This window comes from Diabrotica undecimpunctata, chromosome 9, assembly GCF_040954645.1.
Source record: "Diabrotica undecimpunctata isolate CICGRU chromosome 9, icDiaUnde3, whole genome shotgun sequence".
NCBI classification, from domain to species: domain Eukaryota; kingdom Metazoa; phylum Arthropoda; class Insecta; order Coleoptera; family Chrysomelidae; genus Diabrotica; species Diabrotica undecimpunctata.
This window is the reverse complement of record NC_092811.1, coordinates 42,637,642-42,655,161: the sequence shown is the minus strand read 5'-3', so window position 1 is coordinate 42,655,161 and position 17,520 is coordinate 42,637,642.

The window sequence follows — 17,520 nt, the reverse complement described above, 5'->3', positions numbered from 1 at the left end:
GAGAACGAGGAGAACGAGACTTATGGATATAAGTAAGCAACTAGAAAAACATATTATTAATTTAAGAAATTATTTTCAGATGCAGGCTCAGACATCTACTCTACATTGCGCAATTTGTGCAGTAGATGAAACAACACCGATCAAACTGAGGGAACCAGAAATGTGCATAAACCATTGTTTGGGAAAATATGAACTATTTCTTTTATATTTTTACATTTAATATTTTTCTGTTACGGTACTGTGATGTGATCTAATTTAATGATGTATTCTAACGACTTTGGTATAAATATATTGCTTTCTGTAAAATTGTTAAACTGGCTATCTCATCTGTTATGTTTTAAGTACGGAGAATTTGACTTCCTTTGTTATTTTTGTCTTGTGTCGCCAATACACACAAGTGTACGGTCACAATTAACTTATATTATCGCCACTCAAAATCGCAATACAATAGAGTGATTTATGGGTTTACCCTCTTGCTACCGACCACCTCGAAGCGTGGTCAGAGGGTGGTTTCTGAAGATTTTTAAGACAACACTTCATCCCAAGACAGCGAACGAAACACACCAAGTTTTCTGGCTCTCGTGCCATAGAGCAGCGTTAGCGGAGTCCAGACGTACCAACAAGATTTCCTTGGCTAAGAATACCACTCCAATATTTCAAAGGGTAAGTCTATATTTTTTGTACAAACATCAATAATGAGTAAGACCAGTTAATTTCTTATTTACTGACAGTTGTGTTTGCTGTTTGTCGCTAATTTATTCACAAACAAAATATCGCATTTTTACTTTATAATTATTTATCTAATATCATTCAACAGCGACCTCTATAGTTTTATACAAAACAACCATCTTACTAAGGAAGAAAAAATGCGCACCTAGATGGGTAAACCTCTGCATGGGCAACATCCCAATAAACTCAGTCAAGACTATGTCGACAATATAGCATCGAACTATTGGCTGACATCAAGAAAGATGATTCCTGAAACAGAAGATTCGATACTCGCCATTGAGGATTAGGTTATACCAACCAAAAATTACCTGTAATATATCGTCAAAGACACTCAGTTCCAAAATGACAAATGCCGACATGGATGTCAAGCTCAAGAAACCATCCAACATCTTACCGGGGCCTGGCAGGCATTTCCTGCAACTGGATATAAGAAATGTCACGACTCAGTAGAACAGACCCTTCATCAAGAGATAGCCTTGAAACTGGGACTTTTCCAAACAAACCATCTCTAATATTATCAAACGTTCCTAAAAGTATACTTGAGAATAACAACTACAAGCTATACTGGGACCCGCACTGTGTTCACAGACCAAACAGTGGCACATAATAGACCAGATCACATACTAGTTAATAAACTTAAGAAAAAAACAACACTAATTGATGTAGCGACATCCAACCAATATTATTCTTCGTGTTAAATAGAACGAAAAGATCGCCAAGTACAAAAATTCAAATACGAAGACAGTGGAGAATGGAAAGTACCCCAGACAATACCTATTATTCTCTCCACTACTGCGTCATCCAAGATACTCCTGAAAATATAAAAAACTAGGCTGAATTTAAAACAAGCTAGGTCTGAATTTACAAGACCATGCAGAAAGTTGTTGTACTCTTAACGTCCAGATGTGTTTGAAAATTTTTGGTAGATACTCCAGCGTACCAAGTCACCTAAGGCTCGATAACACGGAAAGAGTCCCACCAGATCTCAATTCTTTTGATACCGTAGGTATCTGGAATGAGTGAATTGTCCCCTTAGTGTAACCGTAGGTATCTGGAATGAGTGAAATCTGAAAATTGATTATTGATTTTAATGTACAAGAAAGAAAAAATTATCGAATTTTTTAAATAATTTGTCAAATCAGTCTGTTATTTCAACAATAGACAGTATTTAACAATGTTAATGCAACAATTTCAGTTTATTCGTAGAACTAGCGAGTTTATTAACAAATGGTTTAATAACAGGTAATTAAGGTTTTTAAGCGACTAAACCTTAGAGAAAAACAAATGGGTAATACAATATTTACTGTAAATAAAGTGCTTATCTTAACGTAATGCTCTAAATAGCTTAAACAATAATTTAAGCTGAAGACAAGTCCTGATAAGTAAAGATTTTGCCAATCTAACGGAATATTTGCATCCCTCTCTCATACCTGTGCAAGTGCTGCTTCAGCCAAAGCTGCTCTACAGTAATTTGAACGGATATTCCTTATCGAAATTGCATTCGCATTCTGATCCCACATGTGCTCACAAGTTGCTCTATTGGATTTAAATCCGGGCTAAACGGTGCACCAATCTCAACTTCGAATCTTCAAGACTCAATATCCAAGATTTACACACTATGGCAGCAGCCAATCATCTTCGAAGCATTAACGTTCATTACGTGAATCTTATATCCAATGTAACCAACATATGCACAAAACATGATCGCTTACAGGACTGTTTATAACCAAGTACAGCAATCGAGCCAATCATCCGTCTTCAATCTTTCACACGTAACACGCCAAACATCCTTCCAATACACTTTCACAAAGCAAGTACTCACCAACTAATACCTGTTCCCAAAGAATTTGCCATAAACAGTATGACGACTTGCAGCTGGCGAATCGTTCTCCAACTCTTCTATAGAGGTAGATTTGACCATCTGGCTTTCATATTAGATTCTGGTTCATCAATTGTCAGAACTTTTCAACTGAAAGAGTAATTGTCGATATTCACTAATATGGTTTTGCAAATCCAAACGACGAGCTTTATGATTTTGGAGGAGACGTGGACTTGGCGCTTTGCGGGCGTCTGGGCTCTAAGTTTGCTTCTTTTGATCTTCGTCTAACTGTTTGTGAACTCACATTAACTTGTTTAACATTCAATAGCTCATTTCTGAGGCGCATCGATGTCATTGAACGATTTCGTGTAGAATTAAGAACCAAAAAACGGTCATCAATTGCGGTTGTGCACTTTAACGTCCTTGGTACAAAATTTCCTGTTTCGCGGTACCTTTTTAGAGTATTCGAAACTATACATTCAGTTCTGCTGAGACGTCGTGCGATATATTTTTGTGCATATCCTTCCTTGTATAAAATTACAATATGTGCTACTTGGGCTTCATTGCAATGTCGAATTGATGGGATACTTGTTTTAAACTTAGTTAAATCAAACAATATTTAATTAAACTTAACAAATTAAACTAAAAATAACGGAATCAGTGTGATTTTTCCTTTGAAGAAGGTTTTTTATGATGAAATGTACGAATGACACTAACCACTGAATAAACGTCAAAACAAACATCAAAATATCTCAAACCAGTTGAATAAATCAGCCTACTATATGAATATTATCAGTAATCTAAAATTATTTTGAGATAATATTGACTATAAAAAAAATTGGAAAATTTCAAAATATTCGATATTTTTGTCCATGAGTGTATATTGTGTATATGTTGGGCAAGTGATTAAATATTTTTGGAGCAATATACATAGCAGATCTCTATCCTATTGATTTCTTGATATTTCCCATTTGAACATGTTGCTTGGTGGAGTTCGGTCCTGACAGGTATACTAATTAGTGCGAATTTGTCAGCTCCAAACAAAAACTGTTATTTATATAGTAGTTATTGATTAAAATTTTTTTATGTTATCAATATAAGTGCATAAGAGTGTGTTCTCTTCCATCCTGTAAGTACTCTTTAAAATTATATAAAACAGAGTCATTTCACAGAAATTTATTGTATTTATCATAAGTCGACTTCGTCGATATAAAAACTCCAAACAAGTTTATTCGTTATCTATAACGACATGACAAAATTGCCTGTTGTAAAACAGGTCCGTATTTCAGGTCTAAATTAAATTTTTAATTTAAAGAAAAGATGTTAAATCCAACTGACGGGACTTCTGACTACAGAAGCTCCCAAAAGGAAAACCATACTAAAACTTATTCATCTGCTGTGATTGAACAACAATTCCCTACCAAAGATCAAGCTTTTATATTCCCAGCTATTGAAAACCTAAAACTTCAAGATTACTTGATTCCACTAGGAATGTTGATCGAGCCCAAAAATATACTATTTTCCTCACGGCTTTCTAACAACAGAGTGTGTATGTACCTTGCAAACAAAAACATTGTTGAACATTTTATAAATAATTATGGAGGGCTTATCGAAATTAATAATCAACGAGTCCAAGCACGCAAACTCGTCACTCCAGCAGAAAGACTAATTCTGTCAAACGTTTGTCCCACCATTCCGCATGCTTTACTAACTCAAGAAATTGAAAAATTGGGCCTTAAAACCATGTCTCCCATGTCATTTCTCAAGATAAGTGCCGGTTTGCCGGAATTCAGCCACGTTTATAGTTTTAGACGACAAATTTTTATCACACGACCACCTTCCTCAATACCTGAATCCATATTAATAAATTATGATAACACCAACTATAGGATTTTTTTGTCACAAGATTCCTTGGTATGTTTTTCATGTAAAAGGCAAGGCCATACTGCAGCAAATTGCAAAACAACCCAAGAATCAGTTTCTGAAAATTATAACCAAACTCCTCACTCCCAAACATCTTCGCAATCCACACCTACCCAAATACTTCCAACTAACCCCTCAAAAACTCCAATCGTACAACCAATCATCAATATAGATACAACTTAGTCTACACAAAATAGCCCAAAACGCAGTTTGGAAGAAATAATCACACCTCCTCCAGCGCAAGATGCTAATTCAGAAAACCCAAGTCTAGACCCGTTTGTTAAACCAAATGATGCTCCATCCAAAAACCCAAAAAAAAAGCAAGGAAAAGACACCAACTCACATACTCATGGAACCGGCCAAGGCATTCATCTCAGAGCAAAACCCTCCATTTATTCTTGATTTTAATCAAATTTCCGATCTATTTGAAAATGTTTATGGTGCACAGGATCCAGTCAGCGCCATAAAAAACTACACTAACGATTTAAAAGCTTTGGTGAAAATGCTAATAGCAATATACCCTTACTTCAAACAAAGATCCATTAAATCTAGATGTAAAAAATAAGAAATAAACTACTGATACATTTATAGATGACCTACTCGGATAGTGAGACATCAGAGACTGAAAGTGAATTATCTCAGGGATCGAGTCATAAACTTCTGTAACAATCCCAAGTTTCAGTTTTTATTTATTATACACGGGCTTCTCTGCAATTTTGCAATGGAACATTAACGGTTTTTACAATAACCTTCCGATGCTCCAAATAATTCTGGGTAGATACAATCCAGACATAATTTGTCTTCAGGAAACTAACTACAAAAATGAAAAAATACAAGCTTTAAAACAATTTAAAAGTTACTGCAAAAATCGAACTAGCCAGGAAAAAGCCAGCGGCGGAGTAGCTATCTTTGTAAAAAAGTCAATTAAAACCACTGAAATTTCTCTCCAAACTAATCTAAAAGCAATTTGCATTACACTTAACTCAAGTCTAAATATCCACGTTTGTAACTTATACCTACCTTCATCAACGCAAGTCGACTCAGAAGCATTAACTGAACTGTTACAACAAATTCCCCAACCCAGACTTATTTTGGGCGATTTTAATGCCCACAATTTTTATGGGGCTCTTCTACTATAAATACTAGGGGAAGACTGCTAGAAGAGATATTTAAACAGTCCTACCTTTCAGTCTTAAACGACGGCAGGCCCACTAGATTCAATATAAAGAACGGTGAATCTTTATGTATAGACCTTACGATATGCGAACCAGGTCTGACCCCACAGCTCACCTGGGATAGGCTCGACTTTTTATACAATAGTGATCACTATCCACTTTTTATTCATAATAACAAAAACCAAGGTGGACAGACATTTACTCCAAAATGGAATTTAAAAAATCCTAACTGGAATCTTTTTTCCAATTTAATCGAAAGCAGTATGACCACATTTAAAAGTACCCCAAATATAGAAGAGACACTAGAGAACCTTGTTACCATTATTACAAAAGTAGCAGAAAAAGCAATAGGAAAGACCACATGCATAAAACAACGCAACCCTGTCCCATGGTGGAATCACGAATGCAAAACAGCGATTGAATCTAGCAAAAGAGCTTTTAACCAATACAAGCGCTACAAAACTGTTGAGAATAAAATTGAATACAGAAAACAACGTGCTATAGCCAAAAAGACAATTAGAAATGCTAAACGCCAGTCATGGACTCAATATGTATCAACGTTAAATGCAAACACTCCCATGACTGAAGTATGGAACAAAGTCCGAAGAATATCCGGATTAAATAACAATCAGAATATTAAAAGCCTCGAAATAAATGGAAAGGCAGTTACTAGTAATACTGAGATTGTCAAAATCCTTGCTAACACATACAAAAACCGACCGAGTAATACTATTTATAAAAAATCTTTTATTAATTACAAACAGCAAGAAGAAAATAAGGAAATGAGCATTATACCTAACACAGGTGAACCGTTAAATTTACCCATTTCTCAATTAGAGTATACAGAGGCATTATCAAATCTCAAAGAAACTAGCGCTGGTCCCGACGATATTCCTAGTATTTTTATCAAACACCTTCCAGATAGCGCTCACAAACAACTTCTAAATCTGTTTAATATTATTTGGCTACAGCACAAATTTCCAGAAAAATGGCATAAATCCACTGTTATACCTATACAAAAACCTAATAATATTAAAACAAGTTCCGAGTCATACCGACCGATATCTTTAACATGCGCCATGTGTAAGTTACTAGAAAAATTATTAATAATAGACTAAGATGGCACCTGGAGAGACAAGATTTAATTATTCCAGAACAAAGTGGTTTTAGAGAGCAAAGGTCAACCATAGATAATATCATAGATTTAGAAAGTAACATTTCTGAAGCATTCGCACTAAGAAATAAATGTCTAGCGGTTTTCTTTGACATATCGAGAGCGTTCGATACAGCCTGGCACGATTATATAATAAAAAAATTACATAGTTGGAACATCCAAGGTCACTGTTTTTTCTTTATTAAAAACTTTCTTCAAAATGGAGCTTTCGGAGTTAGGACAAACAACACAACATCAGATAATGTATCCAGAAAATGGCATTCCTCAAGGCTCGGTTATAAGTCCTACGCTCTTTATAGTGGCAATCAATGATATTCTCAAAAATCTAAAATCGCCTATAAAAGCACGCGTCTACGCGGATGATCTTGTAGTTTTTTAAAAAGGTAGTTTTTTAAAGGTAAAAATATACAAAATATATTTTGTCACACACAAAACTTTATACAATACTTAGAACTCTGGTCACAAAAAACAGGTTTCTGTTTTTCCACTGAAAAAACTCGTTTCATCCTGTTTTCTAAGAAAAATATCACGAACTAATAACCAATAACCAATAAAATTCTTGGGCATGACATTCGAAGAAACTCTAAGCTGGAAACTTCATATAACAAATTTGATGTTATCTCGTCACAAGCGATTAAATCTTCTAAAAACTCTGGCCAATAAAGAATGGGTGCGGATCGCCAAACACTTTTAATGTTATACAGAACATTAATCAGATCAAAATTAGATTATGGATCTACTGTGTATTCTACAGCCACTAAGACACTGCTAAAAAAACTTGACAGTCTTCACTACTTATCTTTACGTATAATATCTGGAGCTTTATCTAAGTAGTAGAAGATAGAAGACTTTATCTAAGTGTAGCATACGCCACAAAAATCAGGTCTAACCCAAAAAACCCTACTATTCACAATTGTTTTACAGAAAAATTCCCAAATCCCTTCATAAATAAGCCAAGAACTGCCAAACCTTTCTACGCAAGGATTAGAAGCTATTTAAACCAATTAAACTACACGTTCCCAGAATGCTTTTCCTCCCAATCGTCCTCAATTCCTCCATGGCAAATAAAGAACCCTCAGTGCCTAACCCGCCTCATTTCTTTCGACAAACCTTCAACAAACCCGCAGTTAATCAAATCTGCGTTCAACGATATGCGTCACAACTACAAGGATTATACACATATATACACAGACGCATCTAAATCAAATGAAGCTACTGGTGCTGCAGTCATAACCCCAACATCGACAAATAAATATAAACTCCCTTCAGAGTACTCCATTTACTCTGCTGAACTATATGCTCTATAACAGGCCACTCTTGCTGTCAACACATCCAATAATACCAATTATATTATACTCACAGACTCTCTAAGTTCCGTACAGTCAATCCAATATGTCTATCCAAGTAATCCTTTAGTCATCAAGAAATCCACACCGCTCAACTGAATGGAAAAAACATTATATTATTCTGGATACCATCCCATATTGGAATCCCAGGAAATGAACAGGCAGACAATGCTGCAAAAGAAGCTGCAAGTAGTGATAGTGCGGAGTGTACCAAAACATTTACGAGTGCGGACGTGAAAGCGACGGTTAAATATAAAGTGCGATATATGTGGGAAGAAAAGTGGAAAGTGTCATCGGCCAAGCTACGCGATGTTAAAAAATTGATAAAACCCTGGCCCACATTACCAACAAGTCGGAGAGACCAGGTAATATAAACGCGACTCCGACTGGGTCATACGCGATTAACTAATAGCTACGTGTTCTCTAACAAACAAGAACCAAGATGTGACAACTGTGATGAAAAATTAACAACCAAACATATATTAGAGAAATGTCCAGCACTAACGCCAAAGCGCATGTTGTACAATATACCAAACAAACTTAGTGATATTTTAGGTCTACAGTACAATATTTCAAACATAAAAAGTTTCTTAAGCTCAATTAACGTTTTAAATGCTATCTAAACTAACATTAAAAATGTAATACAAATTATTGTTCACTATCATTGTTTCGCTAATAGCCAATTTGGCTGATGCGATTTTGTTAATAAAAAAAAAATGTTGCTTGGTTTTAGTGCGAGTCTCATAGTGATGAGGTAAGGTACGCAGGATTTATGATTATAAAGTGTGGAAACCACTTATGGAATAAAATTGTTTGGGTCCTTATTTTAGAAAATAATAAAAAACGTTGAGATACCTTAACTTTTAAATTTAAACGTGCGCTTTTTAAACATAAATTTGATTGTACAGGGTAATCCACGCAAATCTCGCATGGTTCATAATCTGTATTTTAAATTAAACACCCTGTATATTTCTATGTTTTTGAAAGCTCCTTAACACTTGATCTTAACGAACTATATCATGTAGGGTCTATTATGAATATTACAAGGTGAAATTTTGAAATTAAATTAAGTGAAACTATATTTCTGTAGTTATTTCTTCTTTGAGGTCTTCAATGCTAGTTGGTTGTGTTGCATATACTTTGTTCTTGAGATGATCCCACAGAAAAAATCCAAAGAGGTAAGATCTGGCGACCTAGCTGGCCACTCAATAGTACCCCCTAGTTTAATCCATTTATTGAAGAAGATTTTATTCAAGTAATTTCTCACCATTAACGCATAATGGGGTATTGTACCGTCCTGCTGGAACCAGACAGTTTCATGCGGTAGGGTCGGATCTATTGGATTGGGATATAAGTAAGCCAACTGAGAAAGAACATTGTCTCTTAGCATGCTTAAATATTTTTCCGCTGTCAAATTACCATCTACAAATATAGGACCAATTATATGATCTCCTATAATACCTGCCTAAACATTCAACTTTTGAGGATACTGAGTGTGTGTCTCACGTATCGAATGAGGATTCTCCGCTGACCAATATCTACAGGTTGGGGTTTTTACCTCTCCGTTTAATGTAAATGTTGATTCACTAGAAAAAAGAATTCTGCCAAGAGCTATTTCATTTGTGTTAATTTTATCCATATATTTGTCGCAAGCGAAAGGTTTATAACCAATGTGCTTTGCCTGTACAAACTTATGGAACAGAGACTTTAAAACTCAAGCAAAAATCTGAGAATAAACTCAGAGTTACACAACGAGCCATGGAACGTGCAATGCTGAAGGTGAGCCTTCAAGACCACATAACAAACCAACAAATCAGGCAAAGATCAGGAGTTCAAGACGTCATCGACAGAACCACGACGCTTAACTGGAACTGGGCAGGGCACTTAGCCAGAACACAAGATGGACGGTGGACAAGACGTATTATGGAATGGAGGCCCAGTAACCATAACCGAGGACGACCACCGACTAGATGGACTGATGATATAAAACTTTTAGCGGGAAACTGGCTACAAGCGGCCCAGTGTAGAGAACACTGGAAAGAACTGCGAAAGGCCTATGTCTAGCAGTGGACGCGATTAGCTGATTGATGATGAATTTTATCCATCACTCTTTCGCAGAAATCCATTCTACGATCTGGATCGTCTTCTGTTAGCTCCTGCACAAAAGTCAATTTATATGGATGAAGTTTTTCTTCATGGAGACACCTTAGGACAGTTGTGTGACTCACATTATTTTGACGTGCAATTTGACGTGAACTTGACGTTGGATTTTCTATGACACTTAACAAAATATCCATTTTCACCTCATCTTTTCTTTTTAGTGGTTTGGCATGTGGAGGGATGCCGGTTTTCAACATCCCTTCACGTAGAGTCTTGTTTGCTAACAGTGTCTCTTTCAGCGGTTTGTACTTGCTGTAAGTCCAATTGGTCCGCTAGCCTTCGAATACTCAGTAATAGAAACTTAAATGGACTCTTAAATGTGATTTAGTCTGGCCTGTTGAATAGATTGATATAATGAAATAAAACAATAACTTGTTTAGCAAGAACTGTAATTGAAAAAGGACAAGAAATAGAAACTTATAAACTGCGAGTGAATAACTAATCGTAAGGAACCTAATTAGAAAATTACAGTTTACGAACGAAAACACCATAACACTTCACATTAAGGGTTCCCGATATATTGCGTAACTTGCGATTGCGAACGTGGAGAAAATCTCTCCGAAACTTGAAAAGTAGGTCTAAACCCTACAACTATTGCTAATTCACTGTCTTCCCCTAGCCACTCCGAAATACTTGTCTATGCATTTTGAAGGATCTACCGGTTTAAGGTCAATATGGGCGGAGATAAACATTCTAAGAAATAAGTCAATGCATTCTAAGAAATATTTTTATTTGTTTTGAAATAGAATTATTTGGTTGGAGATAATTGTTCTCCAACAGCATGTTTAAGACCTCTGAATTGTGCATAAATTTTAGACACAGTACCTTGTGCAATATTAAGCAGCTGAGGATACCTCTGATTAAATAAGTTTGCTACTTCAACTTGACTTCTACAATTGTCCCCGTACCGATTATCATTAAAATCTCAATTCGATGGGTCTCAGTTAAATATTTCATTTTTATTTCTGCAAGAAATTAGCTTTTAATTAGGAATTTATTATTTTAATGTAAAATGTCAACACACCAACAATTGATTGATAACAATCCGCATTATTTACCGATTTAGTTTAATTAGCAATATCTAGACAGTTTTTACCTATTCATGACAAAAAATGTAATAATGACACGGTTACTAAACAGAAATTTTTCCCAATATACTGACACAGAGTAGAAGTATATTATCTGTATTTAGCTAATTTAAAATAATAATACCATAACACGTGATAAATTATTAATTTCAAAATTTCACCTTGTATTATTTATTATAGACCCTACATTATACAGTTCGTTGAAATCAGGTTGTTAAGAATCTTTCAAAAACATAAAAATATACAGGGTGTTTGATTAAAAATAAGGATTATGGACTATGCCAGACTTGCGTGGATCACCCTGTAGATTTAAATTTATGTTTAGAAAGCGCACATTTAAATTTAAAAGTTAACGTGTCCCAGAGTTTTTTATTATTTTTTATAATAAGGACACAACCAATTTTATTCCATAAGTGGTTTCCATACTGTCTGAGTACAGTTACTGTACTGTAGCAGGGAATACGTATAAAATTACCTCGTGTCCACTACGTTAGTATCAAAGAATAATAAATAAGAGGAGTATGTCATTTTTTTATTAATTATTATTTTTAATATTTCTTTTGTGTAATATATCAACTTTCTTTCAATAAGTTTTTTTTTACACCCCCACCCAAGAATTCCATATCTAATTCTAGACCCAACAAGTGCATAATATAATATTTTTAAATATTTTAAATCTATTTTACATTTGAGAAATTTAAACTTTGGAACTAAAGCTCTTTGTGATTTTATCTATCTGAAGTTCCCATCTTAAGTGCGAGTCGATTTTTATTCCAAGATATTTTATAGTATTACTTGATTTTATAATTATGTTTTCCTTCGCTTTATTAATTTTTATAGAAGTATAAGAATATAGTGTTACTTTGTAACTGCAAAACGGAACAAAAAACGTTTTTTCATAATTATTAATTGTGAAATAAGTAACTTTAGAAATAAACCATTTTATTAGTTTGAGCATTTCTAATTAAATTTTATTTTTTAAATGTTCCCCATTGTCTGCGCTGTATAAAAATGCAGTGTGATCAGCAAAACTCACTATCTTCCCCTTAGTATTGAGATTATATAAATCGTTGACATTGATATTAAATAGTAGTGGTCCTAATACTGTACCTTTGTTGTATGTTGTTGAAGTTAGACTTTAGTAAATTATGAGCAGTGCCGCGTATTCCACTGTAATCTAGTGCTTCTAGTAGTTTTAGATAGCTTACAGTATCGAATGCTTTTGCCAGGTCTAGAAACACACAAGCAGTAGGTTAGCTATTGTCATTTCGATTGTATGGCTCATTGGTGAGTTCTATTATTGCGACATTTGTCGATAAACCTTCACGGATCCAACTGCGAAGACGATAATATGTTGTGTTTATCAAAGAAATATGTTAATCTGATTTTAACAGGTTGACTGCCAGGCCGTCGTATACGACCGACAGTTCAATAAGTGCTGCATGCCACGGCGGTTATATACGACCGATTTGATACGGTCTGTGATATAGTTCCTGTTTTGCTAGAGATCGTGTAGAGAAGCGAAATTATTGCAGTATTTGACCATTGTGGCATACAGTCGTCGTATATACATCAGTTTTCATTTTGGCTGAATAGGGGAGACTAAAATGATATCGAAATTTTGACCTATCTTTATTTTGCAGTAAAAAATATAAAACTATAAAAAATATCCATTACAAACTGAAATACATACAAAAGTTAAATAAGAACACAAAAGAAATTAAAAATTATCGGTTATTTGTTATATCGGTGTTTGTTGAAACAATCTAAACAAAGGTGTGGTTGACCTTCACAAGTGTCACAGTAAGTTACTACTTTTTTGACCTGATTTTTTGTTACGTTTCCCCGAATCTTCTCTTTATAACAACCTTGACAGTATTTCTTTATTTTATCATATGGTCCTTCTTTTATCACCAAAGTATGATTTTGTATCGATCTCCTTGTAGTTCGTATTTGTTGTTGTTCCCTTTCGGAATCATTCTGTGACTCAATGTTGTCTTCATAACTTAAGAGCGACTTTATTACATGCTCTCTAAATTCAGTTATTTTCATCTTTTTATCGGCTAGTTGTTTGAAAATAATGTGAGAATTTACGAGGGACGTACCAAGAAGAAATTCTACAGCGAGCTTCCTGTACCATTTAAGTGACTTTCGTAGAGGTGAATTATAACTTGCCATCTGGTCTGACTGGTCAATTGAGGACTTTGCCTCATTGTATTCCATTACAGCCTGAGGTTTATGAACAACACCACTTCGTCGCTGAATTGCTCGAGTTTCGGTAGTGTGTTTAGTAGATAGTAATAAGACATCTCTTTTATCCTTCCACTTCAAAACGCAGATGCCTCTCTCGTTTTTCAACCCAAACGTTTCCCCTTTTTTCAATTACTTTTTTTGGGTTTCCACGACGATTTGCTCTTAGCGTCCCAATATAGTGAGTTTCCTTGTTAAGTAACATGTTAGCTAACTCTAGGCTTGTATAGTAGTTATCGGCTACTATCCTACGTCCCGAATTCAAAAGGTTTTCTAATAGGTTAATCACTCCATTTGTTGGTACCTTCATTTTTCTCCTTACCTGCATAAATCCTTATATTCCACGTGTAGCAATTGTCACTACAAAGCTTAAAAAGCTTAACTCCATACTTATGTTTTTTTTGCGGTATGTACTGTTTCATTACTAGCCGATCTTGGAAAGGAATAACAGACTCATCAATACAGAATATACGCCCTAGTATATAAACTGCTTGAAAGTTTTTAATAAGTTTATCTAGCAATGGTTTGACTTTGTGCAGGCGGTCACCATCTGGACACGAGGTATTATCGGATAAGTGCCACATTCTTAGAAGAAGCTGAAATCGGTTTCTAGGCATAATTTTCGGAACCATACAATTTTTGTAGAAATTGTCAGTGCTCCAGTATTTGTCAATAGAAGGCAGCCTCACAAGTCCCATATAACCTACAAGGCAAAGAAATTGTATCTATTCTTTTCTGGTGGTTGTAACCCATCGATGTAGTCTAGATTCGTTACTGATATTATCAGTATCGCACAAAATCTGGGTGGCATACAAGTTAGTTTGATTAACCATCTCATCTATAATTTCGTCTACGAAAATTCGAAAACAATTATAGGGGGACCATTTTTTTATAAGAGCTGCAGCGTAATTTGCCTGTAATCCAGCTTCCGCAGAATAGTTGAAAATTTTGTGATTGCCAATAGGTTTTTTCCATGAGAGTTGTTCGTATCCCTCAGCAGAATTTTCCTGGCTTTGGTGATCTTCATTTTGCTCAAATGATAATATGTTTTGTCGGTTTTGTTGATCGATTGTAACTTGAAAAAAGTCATCTAATTCTTCCGAGGAAATAGCGCTGTTCAATTCCAAAGGCTGTAGTTGGACAATATTTTTTGAATTTTCACCCAAAGAGTGTATTTCTTTGTGAATGTTATCCAGGCTGGAAAGTGACTTAGAACAGCATGGCTCATTACCAATTTCCCTTTTTTTAACAAGAGTGTTTAGCTTTCTACGTTTATTTTTCAAATTTATTTCTTCTTCCGCTTCTGACCCATCGAAGCTATATAGAATTTCTTCATCGCTGGACGGTAAGAACAGTGTCTAGGTCAAAATCAAAGGAAAAATCATTAGGTTCGTCATCTGAAAAAAAAAACAAAATTTTTAACCGTGAAACTGTCAAAAGAAAAACGTAAATTATTAAACTTATTTAAATTTTGCAATAAATTGGTTTTGTTTTACTTTATTATTTTGTATTTATATTAACGATTTGTATGATTTTAGTAAATTGGATTAGCTACTGTTATTTTCTGACTCTTTGTAAACTTTTGCTATAAATCTTTCGATATCTATATTGTTTATATAGCTTTCAATGACAATAAAGCATATTTCTATGCTATTCTACTAATAAATAAACGTGTATTTTTCAGAATATTATCTTGCTTATTGTGTAGGTACGTACTTCAAACAGTAATCCTAGGCAATGATTTACATCTGAAAATATAATAGGAATATATGATATGAAAATGTGAAAATTATATTTTACCTGAACGTTCATTGTTTTCCAAAACCATACCAACCATCATTTTACCGCGACTTCCCATTTTATTTCAAGAAATAATAATTGTTTTTACTATTCTCTAACTATAAAAATAACACGAGCACAATTAACTTACTTGTCTTACTAACAATCAAACCGCTACTGATAAAATATTGGTCAAAACAACCACTCAACAAAATAATACTCGTCAAGTCTCATCATGAACAGAACGACCGCCCGACCGACCGCTTGGCACCAGGGGAATAAGTATGCCTCCTACGCCCCGGCGGTCGTATTCGACCGCTGACCTATTTTTTTTCAAAAATTGGGACTAATAAATGAAATTGGTGAAATATTAGTAATGGAAGTATTTCAGTTGGTTGCCAGATGCACTTTTTTCAACTTGGCACCATGGACTTTTTTAAACATTTTTATGTGGCAGTCAACCTGTTAAGACATTTTTCAAAGATTTTTGTTAAAGTGATAATAAGTGAGATTGGTCTGTAGTTTGACAAACTCAGTTTATCTCCCTTCTTGTATATAGGAATTTCAACTGTTTCCTTAAATTTGTCTGGACTTTAACCAGTTTTAAATATTAAATTTATTAGTTACACCAACGGCTTGATTATTTGTGTATCTATATTTCTTATTGTTTCTACTCTAATGTCAATTCCGGGTGATTTTTTTAATAAGGGTTTTAATAATTCCCTCAATTTTAGTTTTAAAGACCGGTCTTAAATACATAGAATGTATCATGCTGTTGTATTGTGGGAAATACGATGTCGGTTGTGTTATATTTTTGGCATAAGTTTCTCCAATTTCTGTAAAATACCGAGCAAAAGAATTGGAGATAATTTTATCATCTGTTACAGTAGTTTCTTCTTGCGTAACTATTTCTATAATATTTCTTTCGGTTTCTTTACCTGTCAAATTTTTAACAATATTCCACAGGTTTTTGGAAACATTCTTGTTTTTCTCAATTTCTTTTCTAAAGTAATCTTACTTAGCATTTTTTATTAATATATTAGATGTTTTCTATAATTGAAATATTCTTTTTTTCATTAGCATTGTCAGGATCTTTGACAGTTTTACGATACAAGGGATTTTTCGTGTTTATGGATTTAACCAGTCCTGCAGTTATCCAACTTTGGCGCTTCTTCTCATGTTTCTTGTGTTGTTTTATATAACTGTTTTTACTGTTAGTTTGTTAAGAATTTCACCTAATAACTTGCATTTGACATTAACATTTTTAGAGGCATTATGTTAACACCAGTCATACCTTTCTAAGTCTTTTTTTAGTTCTTTTTAACCGTTATGTCAATACCCAAGTATAGTACCTGATACGGGAGTCTATACCCGTGCTACCCAGGTACCCGGCATTGTTTCGGTAAACTTCGCTTGTACATTCCGAAAATAACAGACAATTGGGATTTTTCTTTGTTTGCTATCAGTGTTTATTTAACTGTGCTTACAAGTTGTTAATATTTTTGTGACTATATGCGTGTTTTATGTTGTAATTACTTGTAATAATGGCAAGAAGAGAAGTGAGTGCTAGCGAATTTAGAAGGTAAGTTATTACTGTTTATTTTTACAATGTTTTATACATAGATCATTTAATTTTAGAATGACGTATGAAAAGCAACAGCAGTACTTGCAACAATTTATAGACGATATAGATGAGGAAGTAGACAAAAATATCGACAACCAGGAATCAGATGAGGACTATGTTTCGCAAAGCAAACCGGATGGAGATGAAGCTTCTGACATAGAGGACGTTTTTACTGATATCAATAATAAGATTGAAATCGATACCGACGGCGACGATAGTAGTGATGAAGATTTTGACGATTTTCAAAAAAGTTCTTCCCAAAGTGATGTTCTGGTTGCAAAAGATAAAACAATTTGGCAACGAAAACCGTTTACTGCAAGTTGAACACTTAAACGTAACCTTTTGCGTGAAAAAACGGGCCCAGTACGTTCTACTAAAACTCTTTCGATTAGAAATACATTCAAATGTGTTTTCAGTGACGTAATGTGTGACATAATTATACGCGAAACCAAT